Here is a 22,531-nt window from a genome sequence, read left to right as displayed (position 1 = left end):
TGAAGTCGCAAGCGTGTCGTGATCGACCGACATCTCTAGGGATGCTGAAAGACAACATCCGACGCCAATGCCTCACCATAACTCCGGACATGCTTTACAGTGCTGTTCACAACATTATTCCTCGACTACAGCTATTGTTGAGGAATGATGGTGGACATATTGAGCATTTCCTGCAAAGAACATCGTCTTTGCTTTGTCTTTCTTTGTTACGCTAATTATTGCTATTCTTATCAGATGAAGAGCCATCTGCCGGACATTTTTTGAACGTTGGTATTTTTTTGGTTCTAATAAAACCCCATGTCATTACAAGCATGTGTGTCAATTTGTACCTCTCTATCTACATTATTTCGTGATTTCTTCAGTTTTCAAATTTATACTGACTTCTTGATCACATAGTACATCGCCAACGCAACTTTAGCAGCTGACAATGATTCAGCCCAAGGATAGATATGTGGAAGTTCAGAGATACTTAGGCCTCGCACCACGGCCGCAATTTTCTCCCATGTAAACGCCGGTGCTGTCACAGTTATATCTCTTGGGCCTATTCAGCAAGCGGCAGTATCGAGCTAGACAGCAATCCATTTCTGCGAATGTACTTTAACACTGGCTTCGGCATATCCAGTAACATTTATGTGACCACCGCCTATGTCTGATGTCAACATGCAGTGACCACTCACAGACGGCAGATGGTAGCAGTAGCAATGAAGGGTACACATCTACATTAACATCTACATGGTTACTCTACAATTCACACTTAAGTGCCTGGCTGAGGATTCATCGAACCATTTTCGTGCTACTTCTCTACCATTCCACTCTTAAAGGGCGCGTGGGAAGAAGGAACACCTAAATCCGTTCGAGCTCTGATTTCTCTTATTTTATTATGATGATGATTTCTCCCTACTGAGGTGGGTGTCAACAAAATATTTTCGCATTCGGAAGAGAAAGTTGGTGATAGGAATTTCGTAAATAAATCTCGCCGCAGGAAACCGCCTTTGTTTCAGTGACTGCCACCCCAACTCGCGTATCATATCAGTGACACTCTCACCCCTACTGCGCGATAACACGAAACGAGCTGCCCTTCCTTCCACTTTGTCGATGTCCTCCACCAATCCTACCTCGTAAAGATCCCACACCGCGCAACAATATTCCAGTAGAGAACGGACAAGTGTAATGTAGGCTATCTCTTTAGTGGGTTTGTCGCATCTTCGAAGTGTTCTGCCAACAAAGAGCAGTCTTTGTTTCGCCTTCCCCACAATATTATCTATGTGGTCTTTCCAATTTAAGTTGCTCGTAACTGTAATTCCTAGGTATTTAGTCGAATTGACAGCCCTTAGATTTTTGGAGCTTACCGTATACGCAAAATTTATCGCATTTCTTTTAATACCCATGTGGATGACCTCGCACTTTTCTCTGTTTAGTGCCAATTGCCACTCTTCACGCCTTAGAGAAAATCTCTGTAGGTCATTTTGTAATTGGAATTGATCGTTTGATGATTTTACTAGAGGGTAAACTGCAGCGTCATCTGCAAACAATCTAAGGGGGCTGCTCACATTATCACCTAGATCATTTATGTAAATCAGGAACAGCAGAGGGTCTCTGACACTGCCTTGCGGAACGCCAGAATCACTTCTGTTCTACTCGATGATTTACCGTCTATCACTACGAACTGTGACCTCTCTGAGAGGAAATCACGAATCCAGTCACACAACTGAGACGATACTCCATATGCACGCAATTGGATTAATAGTCGCTTGTGAGGAACGGTATCAAAAGCCTTCTGGAAATCTAGGTGTGTGGAGTCGATCTGAGATCCCTTGTGGACAGCACTCATTACTTCATGGGAATAAGCAGCTAGTTTTGTTGCACAAGAACGATATTTTCTGAATACGTGTTGGTTATGTATCAATAAGTCATTTTCTTCAATGTGATTCACAGTGTTCGAGTACAGTATATGCTCCAAAGTCCTACTGCAAATTGAAGTCAGTGATATGTGTCTGTAATTCAATGGGTACTACTATTTCCTTCCTTGAATATTGGTGTGACCTGTTCTAGTTTCCAGTCTTTAGGAACAGACCTTTCGTCAAGTGAGCGGTTATATATGATTGCTAAGAAAGGCGTTATTGTGTCTGTATACTCTGAAAGGAACCTGGTTGGTACACCATTTGGACCGGAAGACTTGCCTTCTTATAGTAATTTGAGTTGTTTCGCAACACCTAAGATATCTACTTTTATGTCACTCATGCTAACAGCAGTTCTGGTTTCGAATTCTCGAATATTTACTGCTTCTTCTTTCGTGAAGGACTTACGGACAACTGTATTCAGTAACTCCGCTTTAGCGGTACCATCATCGGTAACATTTCCATCGCTATCGACCAGTGACGGTATTGACTTTTGCCACTGGTGTACTTCGCATACGACCAGAAGCTCTTTGGGTTTTGAACCATATTTTGAGACAATGTTTAATTGTGAAAACTATTAAAAGCATCGTGCATTGACGACCGCACTAAATTTCGAGCTTCCGTGAAACTTAGTCAGTCTTGGGGATTTTGCGTACTTCTGAATTTGGCATGCTGTTTTCGTTCTGACGTGTTTTGTGTACCATGGTGGATCTGTCCCGTCTCTTGTTAACTTATGCGTATGAATCTATCTATTACTGTCGATACTGTATCTTTGAATTTGAGCCATATCTGGTCTACACTTACATAATTAGCCTGGAAGGAATGGAGACTCTCTCTAAGGAAGGCATCAAGCGAATTTCTATCTGCTGTTTTAAACAGATATATTTTGCGTTTATTTTTAGTGGTTTTGATTGATACGGTTTTAACCCTCGCTACAATGTTCTTGTGTTCACTAATCCCTGTATCCGTCACGACGCTATTAGATCAGGATTATTTGTGCCCAAGAGATCAGGTGTGTTTCGCAACCATTTACAATTCGTGTGGGCTCATGAACTAATTGTTCAAAGTAATTCTCAGAGAAAGCATTTACTACAATTTCGGAAGATGTACTCTGTCACCACCCGCTTTGATAATGTATTTTCGCCAACAAATGGAGGGTAGATTGAAGTCTCCACCAATTATAACTGTATGAGTGTGGTACTTATTTGTAATGAGATTCAAGTTTTCTTTCAACAGTTCACCTATTATATCATCTGGCGGGGGGGGTGGTGGGGGGGGGGGTGGGGTCGGTAGAAGAAGCAATTATTACTTTGGTATGGCTATTGAGTATAACCTCTACCCGTAGTAATTCGCAGGAAATATCTATTTCAACTTCAGTACAAGATAAACTACTACCAACAGACACAAACACACCACCACCTACTTAATTTAATCTATCCTTCCTGAACACGGTTTGCGCCTCTGTAAAAATTTCAGCAGAATTTATCTCCGGCTTTAGCCAGCTTTCTGTTCCTATAACGATTTCAGTTTCAGGGCTTTCTATCAGCGCTTGAAGCTCTGGTACTTTTCCAACAAAGCTGCGACATTTTACAACTACAATACCGACTGTTGATTGGTCGATTCTCGTCGTTTCTTTGCCCAGTACACTTTGAGAGTGGAGCCCTTTTTCATCTTTCCCAAGACTGTCTAACCTAAGAGACCGCCCAGTCCACGCCTCACAGCCCCTGCTACCCGCGTAGCCGCTTCCTTTGCTGTCTCTGACAAAATTACCATGTCATCGGCAAACCCCAGGTTTTTATACCTTCTCCATGAATTTTAATTCCTACTCTATATTTATCTTTTGTTTCGTTTACTGCTTGCTCAATATACAGATTGAATAACATCGGGGTAGACTACAACCCTGTCTTCCTCCCTCCCAACCACTGCTTCCCTTTCATTCCCCTCGACTCTTGTAACTGCCATCTGGTTTCTCTACAAATTGTACCCCTATCACCTTCAGAATTTGAAAGAGAGTATTCCAGTCATCATTGACAAATGCCTTCTCTAAGTCTACAAATGCTAGAACGGCGAGAGACTGATAAACTTCTGCGAAAATTTTGATCTAAAAATCATGTCCACACAATTCCTTCAACCTGTAAATAAACCGATGGATCACTGGAAAAAAACTGTTAAATTTTAGCCAAATATTTTCACTCACCTCTCAACTGCGAGCTTCCGACAGAACAACTAGTTTTCGAAAAACCCACACCCAATCCCGATTCAAATCGACCACCGCTTGAAGAGGTAAAGGAAATCATCAGTTCTTTGAAGAACAACAAGTCTGCAGGAGAAGACGGAACGATTCCAGTTTAAATGCTTTCTAGCAGTGCTCGAAGCATGTCTAGCTGACGCGAACAACAGGGCAGTTGCTGTCGTAATGCGGAAATGGAACGATCTTTCTCACGCACAACAGGGCATGGTTATTGGCTTTTCGGCCAAGCGTGGAAGTATTACCGAAGCGGCTCATTTTGTAAACTGTTCTTATACCGCCGTGATTAAAGTATACCGTGCCTGGCAATATGGCGGTATCCATAACTGTGGCGCGAAAGCAACTGTGGTGCATGGGCCATAAGTGATGGGGCGAACAACGGCTGTGGTGATGTGTTCGGGCGAATAGACATACCACCTAGATAACCAAGGGGCTACCAGAAATGTCTCCTCAACGACCGTTTACCGAACGTTGCTGTATTTTGGTCTCTGCAGCATGCACCTTGAAACGCCTGGTTAAATCCCCAGGACAGAACAGGTAGATGTAATTGTGGAAAGGGGCCAAAATGAGAGGCTGTTTGTTACACTCGAACACATATAACTTTATTTAGTTGCCCACACATTACAGCGCAAGTTTAGACTGAACATGTCACACAAACTTATGGCTTAAGGGCACAACCTCTTTAATTTTTAAAACGGCTGAAGGCCCATGATTTAAAACACAACTACAGTAAATTTTCAAAAGGCAGGAAGCGCAAGGTTTTATCCCTAAATAATATTTCAAATGAGGCGGAAGTCCCAGACAATCTAAGATTCGAACAATCTAAGATTTAACAAGTAAGGAATTTAAATTTTAAGGCGGCTGAAGGCCCGTGATTGAAAACCACAACTATGGGGTATCGTCTCAGTTGTGCTACTGGATTCGTGATTTCCTGTCAGGAAGGTCGCAATTCGTAGTAATAGACGGCAAATCATCGAGTAAAACTGAAGTGATATCAGCTGTTCCCCAGGGAAGCGTCCTGGGACCTCTACTGTTCCTGATCTATATAAATGACCTGGGTGACAATCTGAGCAGTTCTCTTAGACTGTTCGCAGATGATGCTGTAATTTACCGTCTAGTAAGGTCATCCGAAGACCAGTATCAGCTGCAAAGCGATTTAGAAAAGATTGCTGTATGGTGTGTCAGGTGGCAGTTGACGCTAAATAACGAAAAGTGTGAGATGATCCACATGAGTTCCAAAAGAAATCCGTTGGAATTCGATTACTCGATAAATAGTACAATTCTCAAGGCTGTCAATTCAACTAAGTACCTGGGTGTTAAAATTAGGAACAACTTCAGTTGGAAAGACCACATAGATAATATTGTCGGGAAGGCGAGCCAAAGGTTGCGTTTCATTGGCAGGACACTTAGAAGATGCAACAAGTCCACTAAAGAGACAGCTTACACTACACTCGTTCGTCCTCTGTTAGAATATTGCTGCGCGGTGTGGGATCCTTACTAGGTGGGATTGACGGAGGACATCGAGAGGGTGCAAAGAAGGGCAGCTCGTTTTGTATTATCGAGTTATAGGGGAGAGAGTGTGGCAGATATGATACACGAGTTGGGATGGAAGTCATTACAGCAAAGACGTTTTTCGTCGCGGCGAGACCTTTTTACGACATTTCAGTCACCAACTTTCTCTTCCGAATGCGAAAATATTTTGTTGAGCCCAACCTACATAGGTAGGAATGATCATCAAAATAAAATAAGAGAAATCAGAACTCGAACAGAAAGGTTTAGGTGTTCGTTTTTCCCGCTCGCTGTTCGGGAGTGGAATAGTAGAGAGATAGTATGATTGTGGTTCGATGAACCCTCTGCCAAGAACTTAAATGTGAATTGCAGAGTAGTCATGTAGATGTAGATGTAGATGTAGATGTACAATAAATTTTTAAAGGCACAAGGCCCAAAGATTTATCCTTAAATAATTTTAAAAAAGGAGGTTGAAGTCCCAAATAATTTACGATTTAACAAGTAAGGAATTTAAATTTTAAGATGGCTGAAGGCCCGTGATTGAAAAACACAACTACAATAAATTTTCAAAAGGCAGAAGGCCGAAAGCTTTATCCAGAGAAAATTTTTTTTAAATGAGGCTGAAGGCCCAAACACTCTAAGACTTAACAAGTAAGGAATTTTAATTTTAAGAGGGCTGAATGCCCATGATTGGAAAACACAACTACAATGAATTGTCAAAAGGCAGAAGGCCCAAAGCTTTACCCCCCCCCCCCCCCCCCGAAAAAAAAATATAAATATTTTAAATGAGGTTGAAGGCCCAAACAGTGCAAGACTTGACAAGTAATGAACTTTCAATTTTAAATCGGCTGAAGGCTCATTATTGCAACACAACTAAAAGCATACAAATTCAAACCCATTAAAAAACACAATCAAACACTAATAAGAAAAGCAGACCGGTCGGTGTGGCCATGCGGTTCTAGGCGCTTCAGTCGGGAACCGCGTGACCGCTACGGTCGCAGGTTCGAATCCTGCCTCGGGCATGGATGTGTGTGATGTCCTTAGGTTGGTTAGGTTTAATTAGTTCTAAGTTCTAGGGGACTGATGACCACAGCAGTTGAGTCCCATAGTGCTCAGAGCCAGCCAACGACAAGACGACTTGCCTTCCACCCGACAAGTACACAAGGAACTCCAAAGTCAAAACGTAAAAGGCGTAGCCGCGCACAACCAAGTGTGCATAAGCTGTCAAAAGTATACACACATGTTGGACAGCGACAACACGGTAAGGAAAGGACACTACCTGAATTTTACGTCAGCGGCCAGGACAGGTAACCGGAATGCTAACGGCCACAAGGCAGAATTTTCCGCTGGTGCACTTGGACTTCAAAGAACGAAAATACAGTGAAACTCGACCAGATGGTGGCCAAACCTTCGCCAACTCTAACACTCGCTGTTGGTCACGGGAATACCCCCCAACAGCCAACCATGAAAACCAACAGCACAATGTGAACAGACTGGCTTCGGTAATTAAATCACCACTCAACTTTGATGTCCTGGGTCGGTGAGCGACGAAACTCATAGCATTCTGTACAGCTCCCACACACTCCGACACTGCGTAGAGACCACCAGCAGACCTGGCCCACTGCGCCGCTCAGAGATTTCCTGGCTGATCCACACCAACCGACCGACTGCCGCACGCTGGCTAGCTGGAAACTATGAGCACCAGACCAAAGATAGTACAAGGTGCGAATATCGATACAAACCACTGCTGCCACACGTAGAAACAGGAAGAACCACGGCATAACCGCAAGAACCGCGGTAACCAAACGCAGAGTAAGAGTCAAGGTTTAAACCAACGCATAAGCCAGGGCTAGCACAGCTCACACCTGATTGATGCACCCATGCTGATTGCTATTCATCGGCAATGAAGGCTGGAATTTGCACACCAGTGCCACAGCTGGATGTCTACAGAGTGGTGGCAGGTGGTCTTTCAGATAATCACGTTTTATGCTCCATGCATACACCCTACAACAATCGTCAGAAGAATCCAGGCAGGAGGAGGGAGCGTTATGCTCTGGGGAATGTTTTCGTAGCATTTCCTGGGTTATCTACACATTCTGGAATCACAATGGATCAAGTATGCATCTATCCTTGGGGACCAGATCCATCACGACATTCATTTTACATTTTTATCGGCACTATGGCATCTACCAGTAGGACAATGCAACGTGTCGCACATATCGCTACATACGTGCGTGGTCTGAAGAACTCCAGGATGAATTTACCGTATCTCCTGGCCACCAGAATTCCCGGATTAAAACCCAATCGAGAATCTATGGGACAAACTCTATCTGGCTGGTCGCACCATGGATCCTCAACCTAGAAACCTAGCACAACTGGTCACGGCACTGGAGGTAGCGTAGCTCGATGTCACTGTCGCCACCTGCCAGAACCTCGTCAACTCTCTTCCCTTACGTCCTATAGGGACCTACACTGCAAAACATGGTTATTCAGGCTTTTAACAGGTGATAACATTAACGTGACTGCACAATGACGTGACTGCACAATGTATGTGTGTTGACATTAGGAAAAAAGTATAGTGTGTATGTACCCTGACTTTGCTGGGACTCTGTATGAGAGTTGAATGGCAAAAAAAAAAAAAAAAAAAAAAAAAAAAAAAAAAAAAAAAACCGACACCTGGAAATCTAAGCAATAAGAGCAGAAATGTATGCACTTGTACGTTTGTGCATAGAGTATGGAAAAAATATGGAAAAAATAGGAAAGACGCAAGAAGGTGGAAATAAGGGAAAAAAAAAACATGCAAAATTGCTGAATAATATGGAGATATATGGTTAAAGATGAAAAATGAGCAAAGCACATCACAATCTGGAAATAAAATGGTCATACATGATATATGTATCGATACAGAGAGAATAGTCTAAATTTGTGGTATAGCACTAGACCAAAGCGTCTGAAGATTTCTTGGATAGTTTCCTAGAAAGTGACAAGTTTGTACAAACCGATATCTGCGCTAAAGGTTGAGAGAACTTGAAGATCAGCTGAATAAAGTGTATGGAGTTTGTTATTTATGCAGGGCGGTTTAAATGGCTCTGAGCACTATGGGACTTAACATCTGAGGTCATCAGTCCCTACAACGTAGAACTACTTAAACCTAACTAACCTAAGGACATCACACATATTCATGCCCGAGGCAGGATTCGAACCTGCGACCGTAGCGGTCACGCGGTTCCCGACTGAAGCGTCTAGAGCCGCTCGGCCACTGCGGCTGGCTATGCAGGGGGTTCATCTTAACTAAAGACATTGAAATATCTCCAAAAACTACACATTGGATCAAAAAAGTTACACTCCTGGAAATGGAAAAAAGAACACATTGACACCGGTGTGTCAGACCCACCATACTTGCTCCGGACACTGCGAGAGGGCTGTACAAGCAATGATCACACGCACGGCACAGCGGACACACCAGGAACCGCGGTGTTGGCCGTCGAATGGCGCTAGCTGCTCAGCATTTGTGCACCGCCGCCGTCAGTGTCAGCCAGTTTGCCGTGGCATACGGAGCTCCATCGCAGTCTTTATCACTGGTAGCATGCCGCGACAGCGTGGACGTGAACCGTATGTGCAGTTGACGGGCTTTGAGCGAGGGCATATAGTGGGCATGCGGGAGGCCGGGTGGACGTACCGCCGAATTGCTCAACACGTGGGGCGTGAGGTCTCCACAGTACATCGATGTTGTCGCCAGTGGTCGGCGGAAGGTGCACGTGCCCGTCGACCTGGTACCGGACTGCAGCGACGCACGGACGCACGCCAAGACCGTACGATCCTACGCAGTGCCGTAGGGGACTGCACCGCCACTTCCCCGCAAATTAGGGACAAATTGCTCCTGGGATATCGGCGAGGACCATTCGCAACCGTCTCCATGAAGCTGGGCTACGGTCCCGCACACCGTTAGGCCGTCTTCCGCTCACGCCCCAACATCGTGCAGCCCGCCTCCAGTGGTGTCGCGACAGGCGTGAATGGAGGGACGAATGGAGACGTGTCGTCTTCAGCGATGAGAGTCGCTTCTGCCTTGGTGCCAATGATGGTCGTATGCGTGTTTGTCGCCGTGCAGGTGAGCGCCACAATCACAATCAGGACTGCATACGACCGAGGCACACAGGGCCAACACCCGGCATCATGGTGTGGGGAGCGATCTCCTACACTAGCCGTACACCTCTGGTGATCGTCGAGGGGACACTGAATAGTGCACGGTACATCCAAACCGTCATCGAACCCATCGTTCTACCATTCCTAGACCGGCAAGGGAACTTGCTGTTCCAACAGGACAATGCATGTCCGCATGTATCCCGTGCCACCCAAAGTGCTCTAGAAGGTGTAAGTCAACTACCCTGGCCAGCAAGATCTCCGGATCTGTCCCCCATTGAGCATGTTTGGGACTGGATGAAGCGTCGTCTCAGGCGGTCTGCACGTCCAGCACGAACGCTGGTCCAACTGAGGCGGCAGGTGGAAATGGCATGGCAAGCCGTTCCACAGGACTACATCCAGCATCTCTACGATCGTCTCCATGGGAGAATAGCAGCCTTCATTGCTGCGAAAGGTGGATATACAATGTACTAGTGCCGACATTGTGCATGCTCTGTTGCCTGTGTCTATGTGCCTGTGGTTCTGTCAGTGTGATCATGTGATGTATCTGACCCCAGGAATGTGTCAATAAAGTTTCCCCTTCCTGGGACAATGAATTCACGGTGTTCTTCTTTCAATTTCCAGGAGTGTATAATCCCGGTTTGTCTGTCTCAGAGACGGACATCCAATGATACCACACTCGACCCCGGGAGGCAACTTCGAAATCTTCAGTGGGAACCCCCCGTGTTTTATTGCAGATTATAATTCTATGGCAAAAACTATTTACGTTTTGTCTGAAGCATTTTTTTCGTTTCGCCACAGATGGCGGTGTAACCGGAGGAATAGAATTTACGACTTGCTACTCAATGGCCCTTGAATATCCAATGGCATGCAGGACCCCTCTTCCATGCTGCGAGAGTAGGACAGGCCAGTACTTCATAACTTCTAAGTGGAAACACCATTCGCAAAGTTGTATTCCTCCGTCATATCGAACAGGGCAGGGTCATGTCGATGCAATCAGTCACTCCAGTAAGATACCTGTTAGCAGCAACATCACCAACAGTGCTGATAGCATCAGCAGAGAAAAGCAGTGTAATGGAAACGGTTTTGATTACGATTCATCAGGCGCTAAGCTTCCCCAATTTGACTCTAATGATGCTTCAGGTAAGTGTTTAAGACGATTTTTCCCACGTTTGCGTGTGTTTGTTACAGCTGCAATCAGATGATTAATTTCTTCTTCTTCTTCTGTTGCAGACGTGATTGATGTGTATGGACTCAGTCGTGCATCTGCAACAACAACTGCACAAAATGACACGGCTATGATGCTATTGTTGCCCCAGTTTGGTTCGTCGACAATGTACTGGGTGGCGCACGAAATGTGTTACCATTTTGTTTTTGAATATAAACTTTATTGTCAATACAATCTGAAAGGAATATATACTGGAACGAAGAGCCGTCCATGGAGATTTGTTCTAACTCAGTACATGCTCAATATGTTCACCATTTCGTTTCCTAACTTCCTTCAAACGAACTCTAAAGTTAGTGATTACCCTACGGCACATTTCTTCCGTAATTTCACTGCAAGCTTGAAGAATAAGTCTTCTGAGCTCCATTAAACCACGTGGACGTTTCGGGAAAATGCTTTCCTTTAGGTACTCCCAAAGGAAAAAGTCACATGTATTGAGGTCTGGACTACTGGGGGGGGGGGGGGGGGTGAGGGGCAATTTTGTCCGTCATTGAAGCGACCTGGAAACCTGAGTGAAATGATCCGCATGTCGAAATGCTTGTGTAAGAACTCCAACACAGTGTTTGCATTATGTGGCCTTGCTCCATGAACCACTGCGTGTTGAAGGGTAAGGCAGTAGCAAGAAGCTGTGGAATGAAGCTATTGCGAATCATGCTCAAATAACGCTCGCTGTTCACAATTTCTTCAAAGAAAAAGGGTCCAATAAGTCCGTGACTGGAAATTGCTGCCCACGCTGTAATCCTCGGAGTATAGTGTTGTCGTGCATGAAGCACTTGTGGGTTTCCAGTGGCCCAAAAGCGTACATTTTGTTTGTTAACCACGCCGTCTAAATGAAAATGCGCTTCGTCTGAAAATCAAACGTTGTTGAGAGTTTCTTCCCTATCCTCCGCCCACTGAGCAAACAGTAGTCTCTGCTGCTTCTGCTCTTCGGTGAGCTTCTGTGCACAGGTCATCTTGTATGGATACATATGGAGGTCACTTTTAAGAAAGAGCAGAACGGAGCGACTGGATAAGGAAGTTGCACTGCTGCCTTTTTACACGACTTCCAGGGACTTCTCAGTACAGCAACTCGTACCGCTTCAATATTCTCCGGCGAACAAACAGGCTTAGGCCGAGGTCGCTTCGCTTCCAATACTGTTCCTTCCTGTACAAATTTATCGTACAACCTGTGGATGGTCTTCTTGCAAAGGACCCATCGTGTCTTAAACTGTTGTCGAAAATGCTTCTGAGTCACAACAAGGCTTTTCGTTTCATAAAAAGTAACCCAATAGCCGATCGTTGCTGTTCGTCAGTCTTCCATTGTCAGCCATTGCTATTTACTAGTCTCCTAGCAGCAGTATCGTGAATTACACGTCATTTCGTAACTCATTTGTTTTTCCAAGCTCTGCTGGTACTGCTGTAGAGATCCCAGCGGGATATCTAACGTGCGTCGTAAATTGTGAAAGAAACAATTGGTAATTCATTTCGTGCGCCACCCTGTGTTTGCTGTGCATGCAAACACCACCACAATATGGTCTATCACCACCAATATGGTGTAAGTGTTGATATCAGCTCATCTGCCGATGTAGCCACAATCTCTTCACCCTGGACCATCTCGCAGTCATCACGGACCTTCATGACGTCGAGCCTCGCTTCGACATCAGTCTGAGCCCAGCAGCAGCAGCAGCCCTGCCCGCTGTGCTGTGGATCACTAGGTAAGTCCTGCGACCGCATACTCTGTGCTAGTTGGCACTTTTGCAGGCAGGATCTCGCAACCCCGTACTGACGATGTGAAAGCAGGCGATCGAGATTCTGCAACATTTAGATGCTTTCCAAGTCGTTTTGGTAAGGATTCTTTCGAAAATTGTCAATGATTGTCAGTATCGCGCCGTTAACCCTTAACTCTGCACATGCTAACATGCACTGCTGCTTCTGTCCCCTGGTGCTTTGGACATGTTTACGCACGCCTTTGATCCTTCCATCAGGTGCTCTGCACATGTGTACGTAGGACCCCTTGCAGCTGCCTTTGTGCTCCTGATGTATTAACACGTCCAGCCACTCGGGTCTCTGTGTACTCCGCTTGTGTAAATGCGTGAGGCACTGAGCGGCTAGGTAGCGGCATTTCCACACTGAGGTGATGTATGAGCAGGCAGATGACTGTCGTATTTGTGGACTGCCATTGGACAGAAAAGCGGAAACCCCTACGTAAAGACTGTTGTCTCTTTACAGGGAAATTGTGCAGTACAACCCGTAAGGTACGCAACTTGAAATACCAATCATCATAAAACATACAAGTCTTCTTCCATAATTTGCATAATATGAGTGTGTATGATGCTCACTTTCTCGTTGAACACTTCGGTGATTTTGGTTTGAAGGATGGTAAGGTCAGTGTCATTCCTGATACTGTTGAAAAGTACATTTCAGTTTCCAAGAGAATCAAGCCTAGAATAATGCTCCAGTTCCTGAATTCGCTGTGTTTCTTGCATTTGTCCCTTCAAAAACTTGCTGAGACAGTGCAAGAAGAGGACAGACATATCACCAGAGCTGCATATCCCTATGGTGCCAAGTTTCAAATTGTGAATACCTGGATTCGCAGAACATACTTCATGAAATCATGTTGCCCAGCATAAACAGATTCTCCAGTAAGCCGAAAGGCAGTGCCATATCATATACGGAGTATGAGCATGTAGTGGATGTTTGGCAGCAGCTCAGTATCTCTGATATTGGGGAATATGCCGATGGGTGGGTTGCGATGGATGTCCAAAGGGGAAATCGCCAGACTGAAGGAAAAGATCCTATATGTAGTTGAGGATTCTAGTAAAGGATACATCCTGGAGGAAGACCTGGAATATACCATCCATTTGCATGATGCACACACTGTGTTGCCACTGTGCCCAAAGCACCTAGTCCTGCGCAAAGGCTCCTTCTCCAAGCTGATGAGAACACTGGGGAACACGCAGAGGTACAATCTGTACTTCAGAAATCTCCTGCAATGTCTCAGGTTGGGGTGAAACTTGTTAGAATCACGAGTGACATCTCCTTCGACCAGTCATGCTGGTGAAGGCTTATGCTGATTTAGACACTGAATAGAGGACATATGTGATTATGATTTCGAAAAAGATTTTATAAATTACTGAACAGTTGAATTTTTAAGAAAATGACGGAAATTGTTAGGAAATACCATGAAAATCATTTGTTTACCATTGGGATGTGTGTTACAGCGCAAGGCATTACATTTCTAGACGACTTTTCATGCTGACCACCAACTCCAATCAAGGACTGATCACACTGGGGATTACTAAGGTTTCAATGCAGACTGTATGCATTGGTATGTGTGTTCCAGACTTCTCCAAACTCCACATGTACCACTTTCACTATGAGTTTACAAAGCAAACTTCGCCAACCACAAATTACTTCATATGGCTGCAGGTAGATTCATCTATAGGGTGAAGGGCTGTAATGCATATGAAGCAATTAGATACAATCCTGAAGAATTCGGTATGTCTGGATATGTGACTGATAATCCTTATGGAACAAAAACACAAAACAGGAAGGTCATTTATCTAAGGAAAGATGAGGCGAATGGTTCTCAGATTGTGGAGTTTGTTTGGTTCAGTTCGAAAATGTACATATACCACACAGATGCAGGTGCCACAGAGACGCAGCCAAAGGCTGTGCATTGTGTGGTCTCAAGGGCTGTCCCAATAGAGGATTACAGGAGGTGACTACTGAAGGGCATTGGCGCTTATCTGCATATAGTTTACGAAGTAGTCTATAAATGGAAAGGGCATGAGGTACATAGTGCACTGCAGCTGAAATTTGGGCTGTCACGTCATGATGATAAACAGTTCACCTGTGGGGATGGGATTCGTACCCTTCCATACTCACACTATTCACTTGGGTGATTGAGTATGTTGCTGGATAGTGTGTGTGTGTGTGTGTGTGTGTGTGTGTGTGAGAGAGAGAGAGAGAGAGAGAGAGAGAGAGAGAGAGAGAGAGAGAGAGAGAGAGAGAGAGAGAGAGAGTGTGTGTGAGTTATTGTGATGTGTGTATGTAAATGTTGTACATAGTTATGTGTGTGTGTACTGTTTTTCTTCACCTGTTGCTGCTAGTCCCGTTTTCCATGTATTGTAAAGAGAAAAAATGATCAGAAATAAGTGATTAAAATGTAAATCTGTATATAGAGACTAAAGAAAGTTTGTAATAAATATTGCTTTTTAAAAATTCTAAGACAGTTATTGTTAACAAATTATGTGCCAAATATAGTTAATAAGAAACAAGTTCATTTGTTGCAACATTTTTGGTATTTCCTGACCCTTATCCTACCAGAGAAAAAGTTGTTCATAACATCCTCATCCTCTCCCTATAGCGTCCAGCACTAGAAGGAAGATCATGCAACCTGTTCCCAGAAGATCTTACCAGTGAATTGAACTGGTTTGAGGCAGTACATGAGGTATGTGGGTGGAGATCTTGAATATTCCTATCGAAACTGCCTCGTGTGTAACCTGATATGCGTCCTAAAGTCACCTGAGTCCAGAAGTCCTTATCAGGTGCTTGGACAGACCTTGCAGGGAAGGGAGTGGCTGTGACCTCCCCAACTGCCTCATGTGTAACCCGATGCCCTTCTGCAGGGCAAGTGTAACATGACACCTGAAGTCCTTATCTGCTACTTGGGTAGGCCTGGGGGAGGGGGCAGGGATGGCCGTGGGGGTGATGGCAACCTTTAACCCCAGAGTCTCACAGTTACGTAACATGATGCTAGAAGTCCGTATCATGTACTCGGGTAGGGCGGGAGTTCACCTGGGTGACACTGAACACAGGCTACTCAACCGTGTAACCTGACACCAGAAGTGATGTCATCAATGACCTTCAAACTGCGCTCCCAGTGTCACTGAATAACTACTGTCCCTTTAAAACATGTTATCATTTTAATCCCCTTCATTTTGAGATAAGTGTACCTTTAAATCTAGAACTGGTGCTGTATACCTACTAGTGATGCTCTTGGCGTTCTAGATGTCGATGCACACAACCTAAAATATAAAATACAGCACATGACATCACCCAAGATGGAGGCCATGACATCACTCAAGATGGCTGATTTTGGCGAGAAGTTTGAATTTTGCTGGAAAGATAGGTCAGTTGGGCTACCTCTACTAACCTAACCCCCTCCCCCAAAAAATGGCGGAAGTTCAAATTCCATCAGGACAATGCAGCCTCTACTAACGTAAGAAACATGGTGGGAAGATACGTCAATTGGACTACCTCCACAAAACCAAGTCATCTGACCGCCACCTCTTCCTAGGGACTGGTGGAAAGTTTGAATTTTGGCAGTAAAGAAATATGACTTGGGCCATCTCTACTAACCTAAGAAAATGGTGGAAAAGAAAGGGCACTTGGGCTACCTCCACTAACCTAACGCACCCGACCACCATCTCGTCCTAGAAATGGCAAGAAGAGGACTCAACCTTTGTTGGACATAAGTCTTTATTTTACATACAATTTTTAGTTAAACAATTAGAGACACTACCGCCATCCAGTCTAGTCGCCATGGGGACCGGAGTCCAACTAACCTGGTACACAGTACAGCCAAGAGAGGGTGCTGTTGTACGTTCTGTGACATAATCCAACTGCTACGGTCGCAGGTTCGAATCCTGCCTCGGGCATGGATGTGTGTGATGTCCTTAGGTTAGTTAGGTTTAAGTAGTTCTAAGTTCTAGGGGACTAATGACCACAGCAGTTGAGTCCCATAGTGCTCAGAGCCATTTGAACCATTTTGAACATAATCCAAGATGGCTGTGTGGGGGAGGAATAGTGGGAAACAGTGTGGTCATCCGTGACGTAATCTAAGATGGTGGTGGGAGGGGGGGGGGGGTGGCGGGAACCAGTGTAGTAGCAACGAGGTATGGACCTAATACACAATAATGTAACCAGAGGGTGCTGTCATCAGTTTCATGACATAACCCAGGATGACTGCCTGGAGGGGAAAATGATTCAGCCTCTGCTGGGCTGTTGGAGAGAGGAAGGGGTGTACTTTATTTATTTTGGAACAATTTATTTAGAGATGGATTTGAGATAGTATATTTATCACACTGATACAAAACACACACTCTGACATACTTGGGGTCATGCCACACAACCCACAGAACTGTACCCTACTCCTAAATAATGCTCTGCAGATACGCAAATAACTCCTAAATTGCCCAAATAATTTCAGTACAGACATGCAAATTCCTCCTAAATAATGCAGTACAATGATGTGCAGAAACGTAATCAATTCCAAAACTGTTAAAATAACGCATAGCACAGCCTACAGACCTGATTGCAAAAAAATGCAACAGACACAAACAACGTGGACAGACACTGCCCGCCGCCTCCTGTCCCCTGGACTGCACAGGACGCTACTGCACATGTTACGAGAAGTAGAGATGCACGAGCAGCTGTCAAACCATACCCAGGTTCCAACAAGCATGAGCAACATCCCTTTCATACTTGACTCCTGAGAAATCCCTCTCGAAATACATGATCACCTAGGCACGGTTGCTGACGTGAGCAGACGGGACCTATTTGCAGAGTGCAGATGCTCCAAGGGCGCGAGCCACCACCAGATACAAGCCAGCGCAGGACTTGACCATCACGCCGCTGCCGACGGCATGTGAAAGTTCTTCAGCTATTATACTGACTTCACATGTCTATCTAAACAAGTGCCAAGTCAACCTCTGGACTGCGCGCACATGTGTTCACTCCTGCCGATGTCATACCTTTCTCTAGGTGCTGTCCAGTGAAGACCCATTTGCAGAGCAACTCACCCTCGCAAACGCTATAGAAAACTGTTCCACTGCTCGCAACATGTGTGTGACGTGCATACTGACATCACATGTCATGCAATAGAAAAACGGTTCCACCACTCGTGACATGTGTGACGAGTATACTGACGCATCGCAGCACATAGCTACAAACCATCGGAAGTGCATCTATCAAGATTCTGAATCTTAAACTGATGTCACATGGCTATGTAAAATAAGAACCGAGTCGACCTCTCGGAAATTGTATAGTGTCCCAGAAATAGTTAACTCTTGCATTCTTGATGACTCAGCTTTTATGTACGGAAATTGTGGCTCTAATAGAACCTGTTTACGAAAATTGTTCAGAATAACTTTGAATGCATTCTCCCTCAAGGTCTTAATGTGGCACCCCATCCACCACATGTTATCCTTCCTGCTTTCAACATACGCAAACGTTCTCACCGCTATGCAGAGACTCCTATATCCCAGCACAAAGGATGTTGTGTGAATGAATCGAGCATTATGTCCTTCAGTGTCTAATTTAACCGCAAGACTGTAAGAATGTTCTGTGACCCCCATCAGCATAGAGATAGATTGTAACTTAAGCACTATGCTCGAGGTGTTATAAATATGTAGAGTGCTATCTGGTATACTTTCATTATGTATGTGTTCAACTAGTAACAATAAATTTTCATACTGCAGAGTCATCTATCTATATTCGCAATGATACTCGCAAAGTACAGAGAGGGGCGCTTTATCTATGATACTGCAGTAGGAAAACAAGCTGTTGCAGCATTTCTCGGTCTTGAAATGACTGTAAAATTGCTAAAATTGTTCACACTATGAACTGTGATGCTTATTATTGGAGTACATTGATAGTGTCTTTTCCACCCCATACGTCCACTGCTATGCTGTTGGTTACTGCATAATGATTGATTGACATCGCTTATTTGAGTTGGAGAAAGAGTTTTGGTGGAGGGACAACACTTTCAGGGGATGGATAGCACCGAAACAGCGATCACGTACATGATTGCAACGTGAAGAATCAGTCGAAACGGAACACAGACCCGTCAGGTATTCTGTCACTGTGACAGATGAATTTAAATGTAGAGGTTCTCAATCACTTTCGGACCGCATTTCGGAAACTCCCCACAACGTCGCCAAATTCTTCCAGTTACGTTATGTTGTTACTGGCTTTTATTTAAAATCACCCAGTGTGTGTATGGCGTGTTATGGTAGACGGAGTAACAAGGTGAGTTGCACTGTGCGACATCTATTTTTTGCGAGAGGCAATCGATCAGAACGTGTTGATGTCAGTTTAGAACCTAACACAGACCTTGCAGTCTTGACAGAAAAACTAAATGTATGGCAGTGTACAAAGCGTGTTACAGGAGAAACCAAAACAATGTTCCAAACAACGACACAGGGTGACAGGGAGCGACTCTTGCGGCTTGCAGTATGGTCTGTGGGTTACGGTTATCCTGCTACAGTACAGGTGGAGAAACTTTAAACTGGTCTGCACAGTGGATCAAGACCTGTATGTTTAATAGGATTATCACATGTGCTCGATGCTGACATGCATCCGGTACTTGTTTTCGATATATGCAGGGGGAGAGATGCGATAAGAATCTTATAGAGTTCTCTATTGGATGAAGTTAGTGGAGCTCTTATATTTCGTAATTTTTCTCTTATGGATGGAATAGAATAACGATGATAGAATGTTGAGGTGACAGACGTGAATGGGCCCTTAGGAATGTGGATCTATAGTACCTGCTTGTAGTTTGGAAGAGTCCCGCAACGCAGTAGCAAAAACCACTTACTCCCCCCACTTCCTCTACTGTCTTTTATACTACCTCGTGCTGCAGGAGCAGGCTTCGTTTCCGTTGAATGGTCAAGACACAGTTCTGTGGCAGTAGCTCAGCTTTGCCTGTTTCTGCACGGGTTTCAGAAGGTGACAGATATAGTTTCCTCCGACCCCTACTCAGTTCCGACTTACATTGAAACGATCAAGTGTGCAAAGCTGCAGGGATGATAGCACAGAGTCTGAGGGGCTACCTAAAACGAGGCGAGAATTTTACTGTAGCAGATAGGTTGGCGAAAGGTGACTCGTTTCGAGATATGAGAGTGCCAGAAATATGATTCACTAGTGGCTGAATCATTAAAAGAATTCTCCATAGGATCCAACGCAGGTATGTGCTTGAATTGGGAGGGGGGGGGGACTTGATTCCAAATCACAGACGGCATTTCTAGCGGAGAGGTTAGCATAGCACTAGAGATCTGAAAAGCTAGTGTACATACGATCTCAATCATCACACCATCTATTGTCTCAATCAGTCATTGCCTAAAGCCCAGTGGATATATCACCAATCCTCTGAGATTACATTGAGACAGAATGCTTTACAAATACTGGAGAAATATCTAGCGACGGCGGCGTGAGGGGGTTGCATATACTGGTTTCGTAACAAAACCAATTAATTCAGAGATAATGCCATACGTGGATTTATAAAGCCACTATAGCTTTTTGACATGGATACTTGTGTGTACATGTAGAACCAAGACCGTTTGTGACAGTAACATATAGTAGTTGTTCTAGGCGGTTTTTTTTAGCATCTGGCGGTTTGTAAGACGATTAAACCTCTCTTTCTAAGACATGGTGGTAGCATGTGCAAGAAAAACTTATGAGACATGTCCACCCATCGTCGATTTTCAGTCAGTGTTATTTCGTATCGCCAGCGACTAGTTATTGACGAAGTATTATACTTAGTAGTAGCGTGAGCATGATAGGTTCACCTTGAGCATCAGGCTTATAAAGTATGTGTTTGTGTTCCGGCATGTGCAAAGGAAATGAGTATGTCCTTTCATAAGGAAGGTATGGGATTGACGTCGAGTACTGTGATAGCAAAGGGCTTATGTCAGGTCATAAGAATGGTACTAATATTTCTTTTTCCAGAGCCACAGTTGTCAACAGGGTGTATTTCCAATACTTCACTCATTGTCAAATGTCGTTCAACTGAGACCATGATTATAACATTTAGTAATAACTACAAGGACAAAATATATAGGTGACCAATTTCTTAGGATGATGATTCTACCTGTGCGTGCTTGGCGCACAGTGCCGGTAACCTGTGCTGGGATGATTCACGTTTCCCATTTACGGTAGGAGGTGTCTGAATGCAAAGATCTGTTAGAATGCAGGAATGTAGCTGAGTTAACTGTGGGATCCTCTAGGCGGCAGAATAGCGAACTAATACTTAGCATGTGTTGGGCAGCTTTCGCGACCACGTGGAAATTTGAGAAGATTGAATATGGAGGTGTGTTTGCGCTGGACCATTATTCCCTCCCATGTAGATTGTTCGGTTGACTGCTTCTACACATTTCGCGCCTTTATTTAGTAGAGGGAACATGGATTGTGGTGTGTGTGTATCTAGCAGGCGAAAGACACTTTTGCTGGTTCTCTAGACATAAGAAACACGTTATTTGAGTTTGTAAATTATAGGAATGATTTGGAATCTATTACATCACTGAAATCGGTATTAACAAGTGGAAGTATCAGTTTACTCTTTTTTTTCTTTTGTCAAGTTTTTTTTCACATAACGGTCTCTGGAGGTGGGATAAGTTTCTAGCTACTCTATGGTTCACAGCACTCTCCATGTAGGTAAAGTTTTGGGTTTCGAGAGAAATAATTTCCGGTCTATATCTCGGAATTATGTTGCGCGAGCGATCGGTAGGATACTGCTGTATGCTTGATATCAACATGTACCGCGAAAATGGTGAGGTATTCTAGCAACCTTTGCGAAAATACATGTGTTCTTGTAATCCCTGAGTCTGATAAGCGAGCGACAAAGGAAGCAAGTTTGGACCAGAAACAGTAATGCATATGTGCCGAGGGGAAACGAGCCCAAATTTGTAGAACAGTGACTTTCTGAAAGTGACTTCCGTTTGCCGGCCGCGGTGGTCTCCCGGTTCTAGGCGCGCAGTCCGGAACCGTGCGACTGCTACGGTCGCAGGTTCGAATCCTGCCTCGGGCATGGATGTGTGTGATGTCCTTAGGTTAGTTAGGTTTAAGTAGTTCTAAGTTCTAGGGGACTAATGACCACAGCAGTTGAGTCCCATAGTGCTCAGAGCCATCTGAACCATTTTTTTTTGGTTTAGTGAGGGCGCTCTTGTCGCGCATTTGGAGTGGATAACCTGTGACCATCGGTCGCGGGAAAAATAAATAGTGCTGTGAGGAGCACATACAGTGCTGTCTGTCTACACGGTATACGTATGAATGACGTAAAACGGGTGATTTTTGTTTGGCACAGGATACAAATTGGATCTTTACTACATCGACACAGTACACGGTGCTGTATTGCTGGGTTGGAGATCAGTTTCACACTCTAATATTAGAGCTTCTGTCCTCAGTGGGAGAACAGTGTAACTGAGTAAGAGTCTTTCCACATCCGACGATATGTAGGAGTACTCTGTAGGGCTTAACTGCCAGTGCAAAATGGCGACCTGTGTAAAATAGTTTTTTTTCCCGCTGAAAGTCTCATCTCCACAAAGAAAGAAAAGGTGGACGGTGTTTCCACACCAGCTGCATCAGTAATTCGGAGGGTAATTTCGATAAGAGCCAGTCATAATGCTCGATTCATTCACACAACGTCGACTGTTAGCTATTTCTGGGACACTATACAATTTCCGAGAGGTCGACTCGGTTCTTATTTTACATAGCCATGTGACATCAGTATAAGATAGAGAATCTTGTTAG

Source organism: Schistocerca gregaria, chromosome 6, assembly GCF_023897955.1.
Source record: "Schistocerca gregaria isolate iqSchGreg1 chromosome 6, iqSchGreg1.2, whole genome shotgun sequence".
NCBI classification, from domain to species: Eukaryota; Metazoa; Arthropoda; class Insecta; order Orthoptera; family Acrididae; genus Schistocerca; species Schistocerca gregaria.
The sequence above is the reverse complement of the archived record's forward strand: the minus strand, read 5'-3'. Positions refer to the sequence as shown.